The 23,889-nt window shown below is 41.6% G+C and overlaps 1 protein-coding gene across 9 annotated transcripts in view; it reads left to right on the top strand.

Moving 5' to 3' along the window:
* Positions 1-23,889, top strand: part of APBB2 (amyloid beta precursor protein binding family B member 2) — a 169,954-nt gene that overhangs the window by 23,496 nt on the left and 122,569 nt on the right. For 2 of the 9 annotated variants that reach the window (XM_081924464.1, XM_081924472.1), the window contains exon 1: positions 1,963-2,129. The exons of 2 other annotated variants lie outside the window; for them this stretch is intronic. The gene's annotated coding sequence lies outside the window, so the exon portion shown is untranslated. Of the gene's footprint in view, positions 1-1,959; positions 2,130-23,889 lie in introns of those variants that run through there. 5 more of the 9 variants (XM_081924471.1, XM_081924475.1, XM_081924470.1 and 2 more) reach the window with 4 other exon arrangements.

Here is a 23,889-nt window from a genome sequence, read left to right as displayed (position 1 = left end):
TTTCTGTGGCTGCTGGCTGTTGTCTCTAATATGTCTTGTCTAATACGTCCTCTATCCCCAACCAGCCCCCAAATCAACGAGCATTTCCTTGCTTTGGAAGGTTTTCCAGGGCAACTTCCAACAAATTTAAACACCAAGCACAGTAAAACACCAAACATTTAAAATTTCCCCATATGGAGTTGCCTTCAGAAGTCTTCTAAAAGTCAGATAGTTGTTTATCTCCTTGACATTTGATGGGACGGCATTCCACAGGGCGGGTGTGACTACCAAGAAGGCCCTCTGCCTGGTTCCTGTAACCTCACTTTTTGCAATGAAGGAACCACTAGAAGGCCCATGGAGCCTCAGGGTCCGGGCTGAACGATGGGGGTGGAGATAGGTATACAGGGCTGAGGGTGTTTAGGACAGGGGTCAGCAACCTTTTTCAGCCGTGGGCCGGTCCACCGCCCCTCAGACCATGTGGTGGGCCGGACTATATTTTGATTTATTTATTTATTAAATGAACGAATTTCTATGCCCCACAAATAACCCAGAGATGCATTTTAAATAAAAGGACACATTCTATTCATGTAAAAACATGCTGACACCGTCCGTGGGCCGGATTGAGAAGGCGATTGGGCCGCATCCGGCCCCTGGGTCTTAGGTTGCCTACCCCTGGTTTAGGGCTTTAAAGGTCAGCACCAACACTTTGAATTGTGCTTGGAAATGTACTATTAATACAAAGTTATGAAGAGTGAAATAAATTACTATTTATTTGTCTTATTTACTTTTTAAGTAAGTACCTAGCTCATTATTAAACTATATGATAATCTCTACAAATTCTCCTTCCCTATCCTCCTGCACAATATGTGTCTCCTGCACATAAGCCATGCCTTGTAAACTACTTTGGATTATGGGTGCTCAAGCCCCAGAGCAGATATAGAAGGGCTATGCAGCAATGACCTCTCTGATTGTTGCATCATGTTAATCCTTTGGGTGGGCAAGGTATAAAGTACAAGGAACCTGACCTTCTGCTCTGGCCTTATTACAGGCCCTGGCTGATTTCCCCTCAAGCTCTTCTTCCAGCTTAAGCTCATCTCCAACTGCAACTCACGTCCCATATTTCAGCAACTGTGCACACACAGGTAACGTTGAGTTAAAAAACCTCCATGCAAAGCCTGGGCACGTTCTCCTGTATATTGGGTCCTGACAATATTGCTAGCAATTCTTTGTGAGTAATAATAATTCTTTTATGCTTTGCTGTAACCTAAAGGAACATTCTGCAGCTGATATAATTCCAAGGGTGGCAGAATATGGAGTTCAGTAGGCGCAAGAGGGGAGTAAAAAAGTGTAGGGTGGGAATTAATTATATGATGTGGAAAAGTCAGGGATTAGCAAGACTTTTGAATCTTAAATCTGTGGCTCACTTGCATTTTCTCAAAGCTTTCATTTCTTTGTGATATCTGAGAATTCCACAGTATGAGTTAATACTGAGTAATGTGAACCTTTTTCTCTGTTCTCCTTATAATATGTAATGTGTTCTTAGTACCCAAATCGCTGCTATACTTCCATTTAGAGAGGTGTTGAAGTAAACTTTTTGGCTTCTGATTAACATATTGCTATTTGTTCTGCTCCGAGGTTGCATATCAGCTTTTCATCAGTTCTTCATACAGTTTTATTCTTTGTTGAATAGGGTTATAAAAATGCTTTTTCTGAAACATACTGTCTTCTAAACTCATTGGGAAGGGCTAGATTAACATGAAAATAAATATTGTAGTTACTTATGCCTTGGGTATGTTGTTACTCACATACTTCTTCCAAAACTGAATTAAAGGAGGCAATGATGCAAACATGCATAAATTGACTTAATTAGTTTTTATCTTCTATATTTAGCATTAATGTTCATACTTTATTTTCCCCTGCCTCTGCATGCTGTCATTTCTTTATTCCCTTGTTTTGCACTGTCAAAAAAACAGCTTCAGCTTAATAGCTTTCTGAGCTGCTAAAACTACCCACCCATGGGTGATGCTGCTGGAGTTACAAGATCAATTGAAAGGAAATCAAAATTCCCAGAGTCCTGCACTAACTGGGGAAAATCAATACATGAAGCTTAGGAGGAGATGGTGAAAACAAAGAGTAGTTTTGCAAAATAGGTATGCGTACCTTACTTCTTACAGTTGCAGCCATAGCCTTCTGCAAATCTCTTTTCAGTTCTGTGTCAGCTACAGTTAGAAGTACATAGTTATTTGGTTGTAGAAATATTGGTGTTAATTTTCAATAGTTTGTAAGGGGTTAAAGGAGGGTTATATTCAATGGTATCATTCAATTGATGAAAAGGCTTCCTTCCATTAGCATAATAATAATAATAATAATAATAATAATAATACAGTAATAATTTATTATTTGTACCCCGCCCATCTGGCTGGGTTTCCCCAGCCACTCTGGGCAGCTTCCCAAAAAGATGAAAAATACACTAAAAATGGGGGAGGAAGTCGTTTTCACCTTTCCCCCTCCCCCTGCAGCCCCTCCACCCTGCAAAGTTCCACAACTCTCTGGAGTGAATTTAGAGATTTAAATTTAGATTTAAATTTGCTCCAAAGAGTTGTGGGATTCTCCAGAACAGATTTAGCAGGTTGGGCGGGCAGCAGGGAAAGGAGAAATTGTTGCAAACTTCTTCCTTCCACATTCTGCTAATGGAAGCCTTGCCATTACTTGGGTGATACCATTAAATGCAATCTTTTCTTTCCCCTCTTATGTTTATGCATCTTAGGGGTCAAAATCTGGAGATCAAATGTGCCTTTCTGCACCCATCACCTAGTGCCCAGCTGTGGTGTGGAAAAGAACTACTTCTTGGCAGGGCTTTTAAGAGCCAAAAGTTGCTTGGTTGCTTGCCAAAGTGGTCCTCCAGGAAAAAAGTTGCCTCTTCCACATGGACAAGAAAACCACCATGTAAAGCCTCTAATAGTATGAAATAGCACTGCAAATATTCCAACCTGCCTCTTTCATGGAAGCTATTATTCGTGTAGGCAGAAAATGTTTAATATCCTAACCTCATGTTATAACAGAAGAAGAAGAAGAAGAAGAGTTTGGATTTGATATCCCGCCTTTCACTCCCTTTAAGGAGTCTCAAAGCGGCTAACATTCTCCTTTCCCTTCCTCCCCCACAACAAACACTCTGTGGGGTGAGTGGGGCTGAGAGACTTCAAAGAAGTGTAACTGGCCCAAGGTCACCCAGCAGCTGCATGTGGAGGAACGAAGACGCGAACCCGGTTCCCCAGATTAGGAGTCTACCGCTCTTAACCACTACACCACACAGGGTGTCTAGATTAGAACATCTCCCATACATTAGACAAGAAAATGAATTTGTAAACTTCAGCTCAAATCCTTATACAGCTATGAAGCAGAGGCCATCTTCGATCCAAGAGCATTTCAGACAAGCAACAAGAAGGGAAGGGAAAGGGACTTGCCCTTCTCCTGCCACAATTTAGAGTTGTGCTCAGAGGTGGAAGATACATGTTCTGTCCTTGCATGTGGGAAGGGTTCTGTATTACCTAGTTTCTGCAGAATAATAAAGCACCCAGACTGGTGTGTAGTTGTTGGGATGTTGTACTACACTGAATAGACAAGGTTCAAAGTCCCACTCAGGGGTGGCTGCAGGTTTGTATGGGCTTCCTAGCCACATAATGGGTGACCCTAGTTCCTTTCTCTCTCTTTCTTTCTCCCTCTCTCTCTCTCTCTCTCTCTCTCTCTCTCTCTCTCTCTCTCTCTCTCTCATCCTTCCTCCCCTCTGCCCTGTAGAAGTCTGCTATTGGTGAATGAGCAGGTAAAGTCTCTGCAAGCAGCATGGTAAGAACTGGAGGTGGCAGAAGAGCCGGGGCAAGGAGTCAGATTTGGTTGAAAGAGCAGTTGCCCAGCTGTGCCCCCCTAGTGCCACTAGGTCTGTCCTCACTTGGCCATGAAGTTCCCTTCAATGGACCTTGAGGCAGTAACTATCCCTTTGGACCTAACCCTAGCTCATAGAATAGATGGAGAATAAAATGGGGCAGAAGACAATGTATGCCACTTTGAGGGAAGGAAGAATATAAGTGCAGGTAGAGCTCATCTTACCTTACACGGGGGTTACGTTCCTGACTATTGCGCATATAAGCAAAATCATGTCAAGTCAGAATGACCCACATGACTATCCCTATCTGTCCAAAGCTGGCGCTGAATGGGCCTTGTCTCTTTCCTGCCCATTGCAAGGATGAGAGGTTTTTTAAAAGCCTCCTGCCTTGCTTAACACTCTCTCCAAAGATCTCAGTTGGCCCTTTCAGGATTTATTTCCTGCTCTCCCACCCCTTTTTATTTATTTAATTTTTTGGCATCTGGGGTAAAATGTGATGTACCTGTACTAGAAATACTACCGAGGCTCATTTGGAGCTATTTCTGGCAACATGATTGGAGTCACTGTGATCATAATACAGGTCTTATTGGGTATTGAAGTCACTACGTTATGGTAAGTGATGGCATCTTGTATACAACATGGTATGACCAACTTTCTTTACAGTTGTGTACAGTCACATTAGGAGAATATGTCCATAGCCAGTACCTTAGTTGCAAACTTACAATTCTTCATGCAGTTCCTGGTAGAAACCTATTAGTTAAGTATATGGGGCCGGAATCATTATTAGCCAAATCATCTTAGCTGCTGCAGACTCTCTGCTGCCTTGTTTGGGTAGGGGCAACCATATAGATCCTTTCTGGCTGTTTGTATTTGGTTGCTTTAAGGGGCTTCCTTCAGCTTCGAGATGAGCTTGCTATGAGCCTGCTGTGTGTTTGATCTTTGCAATGGAGAAACAAATAGATGGAGGATCCAACATGCAGCTTTTAAAATAGAAAATGAAAATAAAGGATAGAGGAATCTGCTTCAGTTGGCCAAGAATGTGCTGTGTTTTCACAGCCAGAAAGATGTCTTAGAGAGGCTTTCCCCTGGCTTTCCCTTCTACATAACATTGTTGTGCTGCTTCCAAACTGGCAGATTCATTAAACTTTGGCACTTCTATAAACCTCATTTGCTCTGTCTGCGTTTCTGCCTTCAGGCAACCTATTCCTTCCGTTTGTGGCGGGGGGCGGGAATTGATGATGGGGAAGGAAAACAAGAAAAGAAGGCAGATTGGTTGTGCACTGTACTTTGACTTGGTCAGTGGCGCTACTGTTCTTTCCTGCTTGCAGCGTGGGGGATAGACTGCAGTTGCCACTTTCATGGATAGCTGACTTGACTCCGGCTTGGATTGACCATGTGGGTGGATGGCTTCTGCCTGCAGACGATGCTGTTCATCTTTCTATTTGGAATCTGATTAATTTGCTTAGGCAAGAAGCCAATCCTCCAATCAATCATGTGTATGTAATGTAAGTTCATATAGTAGGTGCTCCTCTTGTAGGGCAGGTAACAGCAATTTCTCATAAGCAGGAATATACAAGAATGTTTCTAAATGTCAAAGAAATAAAAGCCACTGGTGTCACGAGCAATTGGAAGTCAGCCTCTGTGAATAAGTAGGCTCTTTCCAATCACATCAGTCAGATGGTTGAGGTATCAGAGTATTTCCAATTCGCAAGGTAATGTTAATCTTCTGTCTCTGTGGAATTAGTGGAAAGAACTCCTGACCCCTTCTAAAACTGGGAGACCCAGGCACTTGATCAGGTACTTCCTATGGAGGATGACTATCATCAGGGATGAAGGAATTAAGGAATGCCCTCCAGATGTGCTGGTCTCCAACTCCAGTCAACTCCAGTCAGCATGGTCAATGGTCAGGGATTATGGGAGTTGCAGTCCAGCAAGTTGTGGAAGAACAACTTCTGGTCTAGACCGATTCATGTTGCAATTCACTGAGGTTAGAGCGCATGCATTGAGTGCCCTGTTCACCTTATTGGGCTCAAGCTGATGCAGATGTTTTTCAGATCAGGTGAAGTGCAGACAAAACCATGCTGCAGATGTTGAATGGCTGAAAATGGTGGAACTCTGGGATTTTTCTCATCATCCCTTTCAAGGTGAAGTTGAGCCTTCAGTGGGCCAGAAGTGGTCCTTTCTTGAGTTGATTGAGCTTCTTGTATGCCATTCCTTCCTGTAAATAGATAAGATAAAATTAAAATAAGGGATCATTATCCCAGATGAAAAAAGCCAAGAAACAGCAAAACTAATCTTTCTGGGGCTTCTGTTATTGCTGGTTCACTTTACTTGTCCTGTGCAGAAGCTGTTTGGCTGCCCAGTATCCTGACCATTCATCCTTATTTGTCTTTGTTTCTTGGCTTCCAGAGATGTCAATCTGTTCCTTTCTGGCTCTCTGAGGCATGATTCTTTCCATCAGCCGTTACTGGAACAATATAGCACTGCCTTCTACAGAGGGCATATTGTTGAATCAACAATGAAGCCCATTGATTTTACCAAGTGTTCAAAGAGTAAGGTCTTGCTCAGTATTAGAAGGCATAGAATTTGACTTTCTATGAGCTTCCTCTCCCTACAAACTTGAGGTGTGGTTAGCCAAGTTTTTGTTCTTGTTAGTCAAGGTATTTGGGCTTGTTCTGTTTCCAAGGCAATTCTCTGTAGACTGAAGGTGTATTTTGGTGCTACAGTCCAGACAATCAAAAAAATGTAAACTCTCCATGTACCTATTGGCTAGACCAATTACAGGCCAAAGAGATGGGAGTATCTCATTCTTATAAGTTTTTGATTTTTGATTTATTTAATCAATGAAACAAGGCAAAAAAATTACCATACTAATACAGTATGGTAGATCTCTTGGTCTAGAAGTCGGACCTGGCCTGTGGAGTGATTATTGACCAGCCCTTGTCCTAAAAAGGGATCAGGTATCATTTCCTCTATAGTCAGCATAGAAAACAAACAACTAGCCGTTTTTGGGTGTGGTGTGGCGGGCAGGCTAGTAACTTTTGTGGGCTTATTTACAAGGTTGGCATATATATATATATATATATATGCAGGTTTTGGTGTCCTCGGGTGTCTTCCCGTGTAAAAGTTGGGGTGTCTAGGCGACGTTTCGACGAGGGCTCACTCGTCATCTTCAGGCTGGTGCTTTCGGCTTCTTGTTACTGGAACAGAGCAGGATCTCAGTGTTTGAGTTCCTATAAATACTGTTGAGGGGGTGTGGTGTATAGCCTCCAATGTTCTGGGCAGAGAGGAAGTTCCCAGGCTAGTGTGCCTTTTCTTCTTTTGTTCCTTAATTACTTGAGGGATATCTTGAGTGATTTCTTGAGTGATATCCTGAGTACCACTTAGGTGGGTCATTAGGTGTGGATTAGTTGCTAAAGTCTTTGTGTCTTGACCTCTTGAACTTTGTGAAGAGTTTTTCTGAGAAGATGGCTGTACTGCACTTAGTTGTGCTCTGGCTTGGCTTCGTGTATAGGGGCGAGCTGTGGTTTTGTGGCCTGTGTCCTCGTCGAAACGTCGCCTAGACACCCCAACTTTTACACGGGAAGACACCCGAGGACACCAAAACCTGCATTCCTGTACCCGTGAAAATCTACGAAAGCATATATATATATATATATATATATGCAGGTTTTGGTGTCCTCGGGTGTCTTCCCGTGTAAAAGTTGGGGTGTCTAGGCGACGTTTCGACGAGGTCTCACTCGTCATCTTCAGGCTGGTGCTTTCGGCTTCTTGTTACTGGAACAGAGCAGGATCTCAGTGTTTGAGTTCCTATAAATACTGTTGAGGGGGTGTGGTGTATAGCCTCCAATGTTCTGGGCAGAGAGGAAGTTCCCAGGCTAGTGTGCCTTTTCTTCTTTTGTTCCTTAATTACTTGAGGGATATCTTGAGTGATTTCTTGAGTGATATCCTGAGTACCACTTAGGTGGGTCATTAGGTGTGGATTAGTTGCTAAAGTCTTTGTGTCTTGACCTCTTGAACTTTGTGAAGACTTTGCAGGGTATTTCATAGACCCCTTGGTTTTCCAACTGGATTTTATCCTTGGGGTTTCTGAGGATATTGGCTATTTTTTGGTTGGTGCAAAAGGCTGTTTTGATATTGTGTTTATGGAGGATTTTGCTAATTTTATCTGTAGTGCCCTTGATATAAGGAAGGAGGGCCATGCCATTGTTTTCTTCTGTGTCTTGGTTTTTGGGGGGTGTTTCTTTTTGGATTAGCTTCGTAACCCTGTTTTGCTGGTATCCATTGGCAATTAACACATTTGAGAGATTCTGTAACTCAGTTGTCAAGTGGTCTTTGTCAGCCAGGCGTTTGGTTCTGGAGATGAGAGTCTTGGCTACGGAGTTTATTTGTGCAGGGTGGTGGTGTGATTGTGCAAAGTCTGCCCAGCCACGTACATTGGACAAACAAACAGACGAATAAATGCACGTATCGCAGAACACAAGAATGCCGTCAAAAAAGAAGAAAAAACTTCCTCTCTTTTCCAACACATGAAAGAAACAGGACACGAAATTAATTTTGCAGATTCCAAATTGCTCTTTAACATGGAACATCACCACAAGAGAATAATCATGGAAGCCATCGAGATAGAGAAACACCCTCACAACATGAACAAGCGTGACGACACATCCCGCTTGCCAGACATCTGGAAATTAGCCCTCCCCACAAAAACTGACACCAGATCCAGAGGCACACAGAACGCCATCACCAATCAACCACACCAGACCCAAACCCAGACCCTCTCCACAGATAAATTACAGACACCATCCAGTAGCCAAACCATGGTGGCACCTCCGGATGCTGCACCCCCCTGCAATCCCTACACAGATCTGGCTGACACAGGCCACAAAACCACAGCTCGCCCCTATACACGAAGCCAAGCCAGAGCACAACTAAGTGCAGTACAGCCATCTTCTCAGAAAAACTCTTCACAAAGTTCAAGAGGTCAAGACACAAAGACTTTAGCAACTAATCCACACCTAATGACCCACCTAAGTGGTACTCAGGATATCACTCAAGAAATCACTCAAGATATCCCTCAAGTAATTAAGGAACAAAAGAAGAAAAGGCACACTAGCCTGGGAACTTCCTCTCTGCCCAGAACATTGGAGGCTATACACCACACCCCCTCAACAGTATTTATAGGAACTCAAACACTGAGATCCTGCTCTGTTCCAGTAACAAGAAGCCGAAAGCACCAGCCTGAAGATGACGAGTGAGACCTCGTCGAAACGTCGCCTAGACACCCCAACTTTTACACGGGAAGACACCCGAGGACACCAAAACCTGCATTCCTGTACCCGTGAAAATCTACGAAAGCATATATATATATATATATACAGTGGTACCTCATTAAGTACTTAATTCGTTCCGGAGGTCTGTTCTTAACCTGAAACTGTTCTTAACCTGAAGCACCACTTTAGCTAATGGGGCCTCCTGCTGCCGCCTTGTCACCGGAGCCCAATTTCTTATCCTGAAGCAAAGTTCTTAACTTGAAGCACTATTTCTTGGTTAGCGGAATGTGTAACCTGAAGCGTATGTAACCTGAAGCATATGTAACCCGAGGTACCACTGTAAATCTTTTGCTTTCCTGAGTTCTAAATCCCAGCAGCCTTAAAGATGAATAAATCTGATGCTCTGTCAGACTTTTAACTGGACAGGTGTCCTGATAAAAAGAACTTTCCATTATTGTTTCTAGAAATGCCTTACAGCAGCCTCATAAGCAACTGGTCATGGAGGTGACCACCTACACAACCTGCTCCACTTTCCAGCTCTTTCTTCTTTATGAAGAAGAGGATAGACTTTGGTCTTGTGCTTGAGAGACGGTGGCCTAGTTCTTACAAACAGCAGGCGGAGCTGCACTAGTTGCTAACACCTGCACTCTCATCAGGGCTGGAGAGTAATGAGCTTGTAATACAGTTTCATTTCAATAAGATTGACCCCACGATGATTGCATTTTCTCATTAACTGCACACAGGAAATGTGTCTACTAGAAGTAATTGATCTTTCATTTCCTAAGGTGAACTTTTCTTGGGCATGTTACAATAATATTCCATTCCACACTTGGGTTGTGTTTCTCTCCTGGTCCCTGTTTTTCAAAGTGTTAGGCACAAAACCACTCCTTAGAAGCTCACTGTAAATTTATGTGAAATAAAAGTGACAGAACTTACCTAGGCTGAAAGTAAAAAATAAATAAATACCAGAATACAGTGGCACCTCGGGTAAATAACTTAATTAGTTCTGGAGGTCCATTCTTAACCTGAAACTGTTCTTAACCTGAGGTACCATTTTAGCTAATGGGGCCTCCTGCCCCTGCCACACGATTTCTGTTCTCATCCTGAAGCAAAGTTCTTAACCCGAGGTAATATTTCTGGGTTAGTGGAGTCTGTAACCTGAAGCGTCTGTAACCCGAGGTACCGCTGTATACTAAAAGGGAAATTTTGTAAAGTTTAGACCATCAAAGGAAAATGTTGGGCAATAACCAGTCATCCTAAGAATCCTTAAGTCCATTTATTTCAATGGGTCTACTTTGAGTATGTTGGGGATTACCCGATGTTTCAGGTTTGAATTCTTATTTCTGGCTGAGTGTGTCCATATAACTCAGTGGATAGTAGATATTGAAAACTACCTGGCGTTTAATTTGTTAATCTTTATAAGTTGATGAGAAGGTAAATTGCTGTCCATTAAGCTATTTGGAAATAATACCTTTTGTTTTGAGTCATCAAGGCAAATAAATATAAGTAAATGCAAAATAAATGTTGAAGATGTCAATGTCCATCTATGTGGCTGCTGAAACCATCAAACAGGGAATTCTGCAGAGGACCCACAGTTCTGACTTTCTCTTTTTTCTGACCTTCACCAATTTTCTTACAACCACTTGCCTGTTCCCCAGACTAACACATTTTCCACTCCTGCCACTAGGAAATATCCTCAGCAGAAGACAGTGTGCAGACTCTAGGCTTCAGCCTGCTACTGCAGGGATTTGGGATTTGGCTAAGAGCGCTTTAAGAGAGTCGTTGTTTTGGGGTGGGATTCAATCACATACCGGTATACTTATAGTTGATTAGATCTCTTGCAGAACAAAGCTATTTCTCCAAAACGCCAGGCTTTTTGCAACAAGGAAAGTGACAGGAAAATGCATTGGAAAGTGTAGGATAACACTTGCATTAACACAGCAGCATCTAACCTCCCCACAAACAAATCAGAATGAATGCTCATTAAATATCCAACTAAATCTGATCTCCTGCAAACAAAACAGGATGAATGCTCCATAAACAGCTCATCTATAAATGCCCAAAGAACCCATTGAGAAGGCTGGTCTGAGCTAAATTTTCTCAGTTTTGCTTCAGTTGCCTGGAAGACCAAGGGAGTCAGAGCAAGAATAAATTTGTTTGCTGAAGCAGTCCTTTTGGAATGCTTTGTTCAAGTCGAAGCGCTACTGTACCCACTTACAAGTCACCCAAAAAATAGATAATGCATCTTAAAAAAAAAAAAGGACCAGTTTTGCATATGCTTTGTATGTGTCCATTCATTTGCGTAAATAGAAATTTGCAGATACATATGATGCATTAAATCAAAATACAGTACAGCACACCGTAATGGGAAAGACTTCGTGCAGGGACCTGCATGCCTGATCAGTCTGCTGTCCAGGTGGTCACTGTTGATGGGCAACATCAAGGCCTCTGATCGCCCTTCATATGGTTCTTAAACTTTAAACCAGACTTGGGCCAAGTCAAGCAGAAGATTGTAAAGTCAGACACATGGCCATCCTACTAGTCGTTTCAGAGACATCATGAATGGGATCAGCTTTCTTCTACTGTTGAGGAAATCCTTCCTCCTCTCATATTTTGTCAATTTCTACTTGTGGTATAAACCTCTCAAGAATATGTGGAAACTGCTGAGTATATGGAAACTCTCTCTCGCAAGTCTCGTATATTGTAATGGATCTTGTTTAGAAGAAGTATTTAATGGATTGTACTATTATTTCCTTATAAGGAGCTGTTTTTTATAATACCCCATTCGCTCTCTACTTTCTAAATTTGGGTGCAGGAAGTTTCTGCTGCTAGAACTTCACATGCATCCACAAATAGAGGAGATTCTTAACCCATTGTTTGGAGCCAGTATGCAAAAGAACAGTGCAGAAGAATGTTTGCCAGGAAGAAGGAAGAAGCAGGCTAAGAGATGCTTAATCCTTTTCCTGCTTGCTTGCTGTCTTTTCTTTGCAACATTATTCCAGCATTTGATTAAAAAATGTATTGGTGTGTTGGCTGGGCTCATAATGCTGAGGAAAAAGTAGGGGTGGGGAAAGGTTTAAGCACTTCCTCCCAAGTTAAATGGGCGCGGGTGGCGCTGTGGGTTAAACCACAGAGCCTAGGACTTGCCGATCAGAAGGTCGGCGGTTCGAATCCCCATGACGGGGTGAGCTCCCGTTGCTCGGTCCCTGCTCCTGCCCACCTAGCAGTTCGAAAGCACGTCAAAGTGCAAGTAGATAAATAGGTACCACTCCAGCGGGAAGGTAAATGGCGTTTCCATGCGCTCCTCTCGTTCGCCAGAAGCGACTTAGTCATGCTGGCCACATGACCCGGAAGCTGTACGCCTGATCCCTCGGCCAATAAAGCAAGATGAGCGCCGCAACCCCAGAGTCGGTCACAACTGGACCTAGTGGTCAAGGGTCCCTTTACCTTTAACTTTTACCCAAGTTAAAACTGGCTGCCATCAATCGTGAATGGTGCAGATACATTTAAATTGTTGGGTTTTCCAGCCATGAACACCAGAGCTGTGTAAGAAAAGGAGCACGTCCTTTTTTTTTTAAAATTGCAAGAAAACCCAGCCCTCAAGAGCTTCCTTCCTTCCTTCCTTCTGTATCAAAGTAATGCAGGAATCCAGCTCTGAGTCACATCATAGATCCATCTATGAACCATATCCGGCAGAAGCTTGGGAGCTAAATGCCTGGGCATCTTGAGTAAAGCTCTGTCACAGCCTTGCTTCTTGAATCAAACCTGTAATATCGTACGTATGTTCAAAGTACCGTATGTTATGTTAAAACCCTTCATCTGGTTTTGGAATTCTGTTTCTCTTTCTTTAAAAAACAACACACATTTATTTTAACTTGCTGTGAGATTTCTTGATGTAATGACTCCTTGACATATCCAGTCTTTTTGAAAACAAAGCCACTCCTTGCTTAAAAGAAAATTAAATGACTAAAAATTCAGGTAAGAACTTAGTATTTAATTTCATATATTCTCAGCTCTCTCTGTGTGTGTGAATCAGAACTATAGTACTTCTGGAGAGTCCTTTTTGTTTATGGAGCCAGTCAGCCTGTAGGTTGTTAATTTTATCAGTCATTCAACATTTTTCACTTCCAAGCTAACTGAAAACACCCTTCCTGGAGATATTTTTTAATCACTTCCACTGTGATCTCTGGACTGATAAGGATGCCTGCATCCCTAGAAGAACAGCATTTAAAGCAAAACATTCTCAGAACGCTGCATTCCTTTTCCAAAGAAAGGTTATTTTTTTAAAAAAATGCTTGCTTTGTTACATAAATTACTCATTCAAAATGTCAGAGAGAATGTTAAGTAAAGCAAGTAAGCACAAAGATATTTCTCCTGTAACACTTACTCTCACCACAGAAATAATAACTGGAAGTAGAAGCAAAATAAACAAGGGCTTGTATGATGTGCCAGCCAGTCATTTCCTTCCAAAGCAGTTGGAGCTACTTTCAGTATACATTAATCACAAAGCAAATTTTACTCAGTTGGTAGTAGCCTTATATGATACATATGGATAATATCTCTTCATATTGCAGGTATGGCGTTAAGTATCTTAATGTATTTTTAATCTTTTGTTGGAAGCCGCCCAGAGTGGCTGAGGAAACCCAGCCAGATGGGCGGGGTATAAAATAATAATAATAATAATAATAATAATAATAATAATAATAATAATAATAATAATAGTTTGAATGTTCCTCAATATCAGATATCCCTGCACACAGATAACTAGCATTCTACAGACAGAGAGGTTAGTCTAGAACCTTCTCTCTAATGTGCTATTTGTGGATTTACAGAGAGCTTTTTTAATGTAAGGGAGCATTTAGACACTTACACTTTCATGGCCACCAGCTGTCTGAATTGATACAGTCTGGAAATGGGTAGGTCACATGAGGCTGCTGACTGCATAGCTTGGCTCTTAGACAGAAAACAAGTAACATTTCCAGGTCAAGCAATTTAGAAATTTATTTTTGAAATGCAGTTTTTATAGCTCCAGCAAAATGGTGTGTGCTGCAGTGATGGTCTTCTGCTGATTTATAGAATTGTGACTCCTACTTTTTTGCCAGTTACCCATGATGCTTACACTCTCTTTTCTCTCCCTGCATTTAGCGCCTCAAGCTGTCAATTCTGCCACGCTCTTATGATTCTGTCCATTTCTCTTCCTCTCGCTCTTTCTACCGCAACACTGATTAGGGGAAGCAGAGAGAGCTGAGTGGCACTGAGACATAATAGGACTGTTTTCCTTTCCCCTTCCTGCCCTTTGACATAACATTACAATCAAGCGTTATATGGCAAGCATGTGATACCGTGCTTAGCATCTGGGTTCTGGTAAAAGGATAATTTCCCTGCTGACAGCAAGGAGGCCCTACTGTCATGTGAAATGATGGCTCTTCTAATTTGGAAAGCTTCTGTTTTCAAACCTAAAGTGAATACCTTAAATCAGTAGTTAAAGCGTAAGTGGTGCAATTTTTGGATAAGTTGATTATCCAGAAAGTTGAATTAAATCACTGAGAACTACAGGAACAGGTGATGGCTTTAACAAAGTACGACATCAGCAGTAGCATAATGGGTTTTTTTATATATATCATCTCAGCCCATTACAGGTTAACGCTTTGCGGTTTCATGTCTTCGGAAGTGTGGCAGGGTGAGCTAAGTATGATGTCTCCGCTTCCCTTGTATTCTGCTGGAATTCCTGATCAACTGGTTCAGATTGTCTATGTTTTTGAGAATATATTGCCTGGCTTTTTTTAATCATTGGATGTGTCTCTTGTCCAACAAGGTTGTGCCTTGTTTGGAGCTATTCTAGTGCTCAGTGTTGTATACCAACATCTACAGTGGTACCTCGGGTTACATACGCTTCAGGTTACAGACTCCGCTAACCCAGAAATAGTGCTTCAGGTTAAGAACTTTCTTCAGGATAAGAACAGAAATCGTGCTCCGGCGGCGCGGCGGCAGCATTAGCTAAAGTGGTGCTTCAGGTTAAGAACAGTTTCAGGTTAAGTACGGACCTCCGGAACGAATTAAGTACTTAACCTGAGGTACCACTGTACATGTTTATCAAAACATGTAACTCAACAGTACAGTGGTGCCTCGCTAGACGAAAAGAATTTGTTCCGCGATTCTCTTCGTCTAGCGGTTTTTTCATCTTGCGAAGCAAGCCCATTGACAGCTTAGCGGATTAGCGCTACAGCTGTCAAGCGGCTTCCAGCGATCAGCTGTTAAGCGGCTTATCAGCGGAACAGCTGATAAGCGGCTTAGCGGTTTAAGAAAAGGGCGAAAAAGCGGAAAAAAACCGCGGGGGGATGCAAGATTTTTTTCGTCTTGCGAAGCAACCCCATAGGGAAATTTGTTTTGCGAAGCGCCTCCAAAACGGAAAACCCTTTCGTCTAGTGGGTTTTTCGTCTTGCGAGGCGTTCGTATTGCGGGGCACCACTGTAGATGGTATGCTTTGTGTATAAAAGATCCCAGATCTCTGGGATCCTTGGCATCTGTAGGTGGAGCTTGGGAAGACCTGTCTAAGCCCTGGACATCTGCTGTCAGACAGCGGCAATTCTAAGCTAGTATTGGCTTGTTGGTAGGCCATGGAACCTCACCACTGATTTATGATTGACAGTAGGGTACGGAAAGCTGGTACATCAGCTCCACCCCCTTTTTCTAGTGGGCACCTATTTGAATTCCCACTAAAGAAATTGGCCAGTTTCACCGCTGTGCTCCCTTAGATACATCTGGAGTGTGGACCTAGAGGCACACAGTCTCACATTTGCACGTCACGATACTTTAATGGATCGTCTGTCACTATGGAAATTATTCCCCCCCCCCTAATATTTTCCTTAACCTCCAAAAGACAAACTTCTTCTCTTAATTATTTAAATCAGTCTTATCTAGCGCTGTTTGAGCCCCTCTTGCAACAGCAGCAGAGTTGTCTCCTTGTAGCAACACGTGTCAAAATAGAAGGGCATTTTGAAGCTGAGGTGTAACAGCAATTTGCTGAGGCTCTTCCTTGGCTGAACAAGGGTCTCCCAGAAGCAAGCAGTTTTCCTTTAACGTAAGTTTGAAGGGGAAGTAAAAAACCATACTCCTTACAGGGCGCTCTGGAGACACATGATTGTCTCATTTTATCCTCTTAACAAGTCCTGTTAGGCTATCTAGTGAGGCTTATAGATGAATTTTATTTGAAACCAAGGACTCTGGTTCATGTCTGTCTGCTACTACACCATACTGGCTTAGTACAGTGGTACCTCGGGTTACATACGCTTCAGGTTACAGACTCCGCTAACCCAGAAATAGTGCTTCAGGTTAAGAACTTTGCTTACAGTGGTACCTCGGGTTAAGAACCTCAGGATGAGAACAGAAATCGTTCAGCGGCGGTGCCGCGGCAGCAGGATGCCCCATTAGCTAAAGTGGTGTTTCAGGTTAAGAACAGACCTCCAGAACGAATTAAGTTCTTAACCTGAGGTACCACTGTATTTGTGAACACAGAAGTACACAGGTGTGAGACCAGGGTTGGAGAACCTGCTGGCATCCAGATACTCTTAGCACTCTGAAGTGTGCAAAGCTCTTCACATAGATTGTTTTGCCGTCCTTACACCAACTCTGTCAGATAGCTGATCATAAGCCCTCCTTTTGCAGATGGGGGCTGGGGCTGAAAGAGAGTAGCTTGCGTAAGGGCCCCCGCTGAGTTGATCCAACAGGCAAGATGGGAACCAAGATCTTCTGGGACCTCAACCCAGGTTTTAAGTCAACATATAGCACAAATTCTTGATGTAACAGAGTTTTATCCTTTTTTAAACTCCTTAAAACCTCTGAAATGCATAATCCTCTACCAAATGAGTTTCCCCCCCAACTTGGGGGGGGGGGAGCACAAGAAAGACACTTGCCTTTTGAGGTCAAGCATTATAAACATGACACTAACTCACTATATTTATCATTCTGTACTAAGCCTGGAGACCTAGGATTAGCAAATGGTCACATGTGCTTTTGGAGACTCATCATGATCCTCTGTCCTGTTCTTTTATTTCTGTTTTGTTTACATAATTCAACATATCTAGTCCTGCCCATTCAGTCAATTTACCGACATTGCTGTTTATATTGAAACTTGCTTAAAAACTTAATTACAGTACAGAACTAACAACAATAAATCATTAATATAAACATGTCTTCCATCATGGAGCTCAAGGCTCATGGATTGAGAGATACCATATAAACTGAGTACCAGATGCATTCTTTTTTTCCCTTTCAGTAAGTTTCAGTAACTTACTTTCTTTCAGAAATGCTTCAGCAACATTTATTTTAAATTGCAATTTGCATTTCAAAAGATCTGAAGTGTATTTCAGATATAATGCAGTCTTATATGCAAAATTTTAAAATTTACTCATTTCATTTAGATTCTTTGGTTTAATTTGTTTTATTTCATTCTATATACAATCTTTACAACAGAAGACTTTACAACCAGAATACACCAAATAAACCAAAATACGAGCAAGAACATGACTTGCGTGTTTTCATTTGTACCAAATTCTTCTCAGTACCAGATGCATCTATGGTCCCATCTGCACTATACAGTTTAAAACATTACTGTATCACTTTGAACAGTCATGGCTTCCCCCCCAAACCCTGGAAATTATAGTTAAGTGTATTGAGAGTTGTCAGGAGACCCCCCCTATTCTTTTCAGAACCATAATTCTCAGAATTCCCTTTGAAATGGAATTGACAGTTAAAATACTCTGCGAATTTTAGCTATGTGGGAGAAATAGGGATCTCCTAACAACTCTCAACACAGTTAAACTACAGTTCCCAGAATTCTTTATATGGGTAGCGCAGAAGCTCATAGAAAGCCCCCCGATTCATCATTAAGGCAAACTGTACTGTTGTTTGGATTAATTTCTTATGAGAAACACATAACACTACTAAAAATATGGACAGTAACATGTTTCCACATATTATGGACTGAGTTCTGGAAAAATGAGCAGCCAGCCAAAAATATACCTCTCAAGAATGCTTTGCCATTTCCTGGCTTTTGTTTACTTTTTTTGGGGGGGGGGTATACACCAGCTCCCCAGTACCAAATTGTACATCCTCCAGATATTTTTTTTTTAAAAAAAACCCTTTTTACCCCATAGCAAGACTCAACTCTCCTTTCCCCACCTATAATATTGACTTACCAACAACAGCTGATATTATTAAAAAGTTCATTGCTCCTAGTCACAGAATACATCGCATGAAAGATCAATTGTTGTCCCAAAGAACATTTACTTGTCATAATACGGAAACAAATATAATAAGACTGTCAAATTACAATATGTCACAGGAGTAGCAAAAAAAAAAAGTGAATAATTGAATGGCAATATAATGCCACTGGGGATGTATTGGGACTACTACTAATATAGTTTTAGAGCAGATTGTTCTTTTGTCTGGAAATGACTTTAATCTTTGCTCTGTGTTGTTGGGAGGACTTTCCATTTTAAAATTTAAACCCCCTTGCTAAAGCAATCTACTCCATGGTGATATCTTAGCCTGGAGAGGGAACTTGTAATAAAGTCTAGGCTATGAACAATCCATTCATGGGTGCGGGTGTGTTCTGAGTAACATGAATGAGATTTCAGAAAAGATCCAAAAAATATGTAGGTATTCTCATCTTATGTAATTTTGATAAACATGTAGGTTTTGGACTGGATTTGTATTCCATGCCAAAAAGAACAAAGGGAGGAGGATTTGCACAACTCACACAAACCCTGTACAGTTGAGAGATACAACAAAATAAGATGATATTCTTTCTCCCATGTTGTTTAACGTCTGCATAAAATTACCAGGGGGGATCATTTGGAGATTGGATAGAGTTCGTAAAGGACTGGAGGAGGGTTAAGAAGCTGTAACTTAATCCAAATAAGACTCAGCTACTGATGATGGGCAATTTGTCTGGTCAGGGAGGCAGTGTCCACCCTGCTCTTAATATCGCTTGTAACTTTTGGGGACCTCTTTGCCATGTTCCCATGTAATGGGAAGCCAAAGTGGAATAAACCATACTTTGCATGAGCTGCATGTTGGGGCCTTCAGCCTGATTGCTTCCACTTTGCTTCTCCCTGGCATGAGAAACGCAATAGCTTAGCATTGTGTCTGAACCTATAATCATTGTTTGTTTCTCCCTAACAAACTGCAACCACTAAGCCAACAACAAATTTTGGTTTGAGGCTGGCTAGTGGTTGTAGTTTGCCAGAGTGAAACAAGCCATCATCTGAGTACAGGCACAATGTTTGCTGTCTTGTGCCCAGAAAGGAGCAAAGTGGGAGCTCTTGGACTGTGTACACCATCCTTTAGCTTGTGCACAGCATGGTTAATTTGGATGTAATTAATACATGAATAAATGATTGTACTGTATATGTATGTAGAGAAATGCAGTTGCTATCTCATTGGACTAAGGTTGCAGTTTTGGAGTAAAGCAACTGCTATGTTTCTATATTCTTAACTGCAAGAAAAAGGGTAAGCTGCAGAATAAACCAGTAAATTAGAAGAACATTTAGGCCTTTCTAGAACATTCAGTTCTAACTTAGTTGGTCTTTAAGGTGCTACTGGAAGGAATTTTTTTATTCAGTTTTTTGTTTGCTTTCGTTGTTAAAGACATCAGAAGTTTACTTGTCACCAAAGGGAATGGAGTTACCCCTATGCAGTTAAACAGGCTACAGATTACTTGGTTTCTTAGCAGCTCAAGATGACTTTAATATAAGGCCATGGTTTCCACCCTCATAAACAACAATGCTTGTATTATACTTGCACATAAAAGAGGCGAGGAATGGGGTGGGGCAGGACTGCTACGAATTTGCCCCTTACATAGTCTTGGGGGTGAAATCCTTGATGAAATAAGGGTGTAATTTTTGCGTTCTTAAACAAATACAGCAAAGTAATAGCAGGTTTCAGAACGCGGGGAAAAATTGAAACCAGATGTTTTTGATTAACCAGAGAAATAACAAATTAAACAAAATAGAAAAGTCGTGACCAGTTACTCACTGAGACAGCTGCTCCTCACTTGCCTGCCGGAGAAGGATGATGGATGGCTTGCTGCAAGATGAGAACAATCTGCTTCGTTTTGTCACCATTTTCAAAGAGGGTTTGAGTCTGTCAGCTGAAGCATTCTAGCTGTGAGTGAAGAAAGGGTGAGGAGATCTTAAAGTGCTTTACTTGCAAAGACTATATCCCTTGAAAAAGAGTTCAGCACCTCTCAGGAATCAGAACTACAAGCTTGTTTTTCTATACAGCTGTGTCCACCCCACCTTTCAGTGTATTTTATGGTCTCCCTCTCATTTATAATGGCACCTTCTTTGAGGGCTCTGCTCTTACCTGAATGTATAAAACGCTGGAAAACCCCACAAGCCTAGATTTTGCAAGTGTGACTTTTTAATTCTTAAAGTGGAATGCAGCAAGTGAATTAGACAGCTCTACACATATTATTAGAAGGGACGCGGGTGGCGCTGTGGGTTAAACCACAGTGCCTAGGACTTGCCGATCAGAAGGTCGGCGGTTTGAATCCCTATGACTGGGTGAGCTCCCATTGCTCGGTCCCTGCTCCTGCCAACCTAGCAGTTCGAAAGCACGTCAAAGTGCAAATAGATAAATAGGTACCGCTCCAGCAGGAAGGTAAACAGCGTTTCCGTGTGCTGCTCTGGTTTGCCAGAAGCGGCTTAGTCATGCTGGCCACATGACCCGGAAGCTGTACACCGTCTCCCTCGGCCAATAAGTGCCGCAGCCCCAGAGTCGGTCACGACTGGACCTAATGGTCAGGGGTCCCTTTACCTTTACCTTTACACATATTACTAAGACTGCAATCCTATTCACACTTAACCTGAGGGTAATTTTTCATTAAACTTGGTGGTACTTACTTCTAGGTAGACATGGGCAGGATTGCACCGTTAAATTCCTCAGTATCAGAAGTCCTAATGAGTTCAGTGAACTTTAAAGGTAAAGGGACCCCTGACAGTTCAGTCCAGGCGCTCATTTTGCTTTACAGGCCAAGGGAGCCGGCGTTTGCCCGCAGACAGCTAAATGTGTAAGGGACTGCAGTCTGAACCTCTTTATGTCCTGAAAGGTTAAGGTCACATCCACACCAAACATTTAAAGCACTCGTATACCTCTTTTGCAGTAATGGCTTCCCTCAAAGAAGCATGTGAACTGTAGTTAAGGGTGTTGAGAATTGTTTCCTCACAGAGTTGCATCACCCATAAAGAGTGTTAGAAACTCAGATATAGAAACTAGGTGCCAAATGGCTCCTTAAACCAGGATTACAGTCGCCAAAACGGAATGCCTAGTTGCCATTTTGGAGTCAGGAGACTCAAAAGTCATATTTTTCAATGCCACTTGTTGGTTCCTGAAATTTGTTCTGATTGTGCAGATAAAACATAGGATAGAATTCTGCAGGATTTGTTGTTAGTGTGTGAAAACAGTCAAGATCCAAGGACTCACAGGCACGCAGCTCCAGATGGCAGAGACATCAGGTGCAAGTGGCCAGTAGTCGGGTACAAAACGCGCCTGGCGCCTGACAAATTTCTAATGCTGCCCATAAACCACAGTTCCCTGTATTCTTTTTGTTTGGGGTTGTGAGACACTATAGCTGTTAAAGCTGTGTAAGAGTGTTTTAAATGTATGGTACAGATTCAACATCACTTTTTTGTCATTAGGTTTTTGTGCTTTATCCTTTGACCAACTTCCTGCAGCTGCCAATTAATAAGTGCACCTGGGTTCCAGCTTTCTCACACTGACAAGGCCAGTGCTATGTATTGCTACAGCCTTCTTGCTAAAATTGCTAATAATTCATTTGAGTTATGTTCTTGGATGTGTTTTGCATAAGCCCTTCCCTGTGTTTTGTTAATGACAAAGTCTCTCTTTGCATTACCGTTTTTGGGTGTTTTCCCCCTTCCCTAGGAAACTGTATAAACATTAATGTATGGGATTTTTGATTTAAAAATAGATTTTATTAAGCTACAATAGGACCGAAATACTAACAGTTGTAGCTTGGTTAAAGTAATAAAAATAGTAAAAATAAACAAGCGTTTCTAACAATTTTACAAGGCACTCATGAATCACATCTTGGCTAGAGATTAACATTTGCTAGATGGATATTCATAAAAGGCACTATGTTTAATTGTAGACTAATTTTGTACCGAGACTTAGATATTTGCACCTTCTATACACTTTATTGGGCTGGATCCAAAAGTCCTTCCAGGAACGGAAGAAGATTTGGTTCATACTTTTGTTAGCAGTGCAGTCTAGGTCTAATATTGTAAATTCCCTTTGTTCATGTTTTCCCTTAAAATTGTTCCATGGGGCACAAACATTCTCTCACACATACCCATTCAAGGCTGTTTCCCCTCTTCTCTGTTGGGCAAAGTTGGAACCATTTTGTTAACAGTGTGTTTTTAAGCTTATTTCTGGGTGAAAGCAAGGACTATCTGGCATTGTCGTCATGCTCATAGTCTGGCCAGTGATGTGTCCAATCACCGTATTTTGGCCTACCTGACAAGGTGGTTGTTAGGATAGACTGGGGAAGGGGAGATCTATATATGCCACACCACCCTGAGCTCCTCTGAGGAAGGATGGGACATAAATTCAAAAAGTGCATCTGAGGATCCCTGGTTATGTTGAATTTATCTCTGATCTATTATGGTATCTCAAAGTTAGTTCCCCCAACCCCTGTTTTTATGCTGAGAAGAAAGTCTTGCTGAAAGAACCTGTTGTCCAAAGCAAATAATAAGATATTTGCAATCAGTTTAACTTAACAACCTGAACTGTTGTTGACTTAAGAGAAGCATAAGTGTTAAAACCAACAGAAACTGCTAAATGAGTGGGTATTAGAAAACTGTGCTATGATTATACAGTTATGTAAATGCCACTCCCTCTGAATTGGTTCATTCTTAACTACAAAAGTGTTAACTTTTAAGAATAATTGAACATACAGCTTGATGTAGGTGTGGACACTATGTGAATATTACTCCTCTATTAATATTAGCCCCTAGAAAAACTTGAGTACATTTTAACCCTCGGTTGATATGGAGGATGATGGACATTTCCAGGGCTTGCACAGATATTATTTTGGCTTTATTTTAATTCCACTAGGTCACCCTAGAACTGAATTGACTTGTCAGGTTGCCTTAGGCAAGGCATAGTTTTCTTATTTTACACATTGCATTGTTTAGACATAGCCTTAGATTTCTGTATGCAAATGTAATGCAGCAACCACACCTTAGCAAATTTGTATTGTACAGTTTCTGCTTTTTAGGGAGCTGTGATCGTCTGCATCTGTTTGTTGGAGATATACTGCAGTGGGTGGGACTTGAGTTTGCCTCTGTATAACATGTGAAACTCACCCAGCTTTCATTTCCAACTTGGAGATAATAGCGCAGTCGCCCTGTGAAGGTAGATCAGCAAGGATAATTGTGGTAACATATTTGAAGTACTTTGAATAAAGTGTTCTTGTTATTATGGGGACAGCGAAATTAAACTGGGAATTCTAAATAAATCTTCTAGCACGACATAAGATTGTAAAAAAGATTGTTCAAAACCTTGATGAGGAGATGCTTCTGCGCTATTTTACCAACTAATGTCTGTCCCTACCTTTTCTCCCAGTTTAAAGCAAGACTATAATAACATTTATAGTCACATCTGAAGGCTAAAAAAGGGTTCCAATAGCTAACAATTTCCAGGAGAACTTAAAAGTAATAGATTGTAGCTGCATGA

Source organism: Podarcis melisellensis (genome assembly GCF_964234715.1).
Source record: "Podarcis melisellensis genome assembly, chromosome: 9".
Classification (NCBI taxonomy): Eukaryota; Metazoa; Chordata; class Lepidosauria; order Squamata; family Lacertidae; genus Podarcis; species Podarcis melisellensis.
This window is presented reverse-complemented; position numbering and strand designations above follow the sequence as displayed.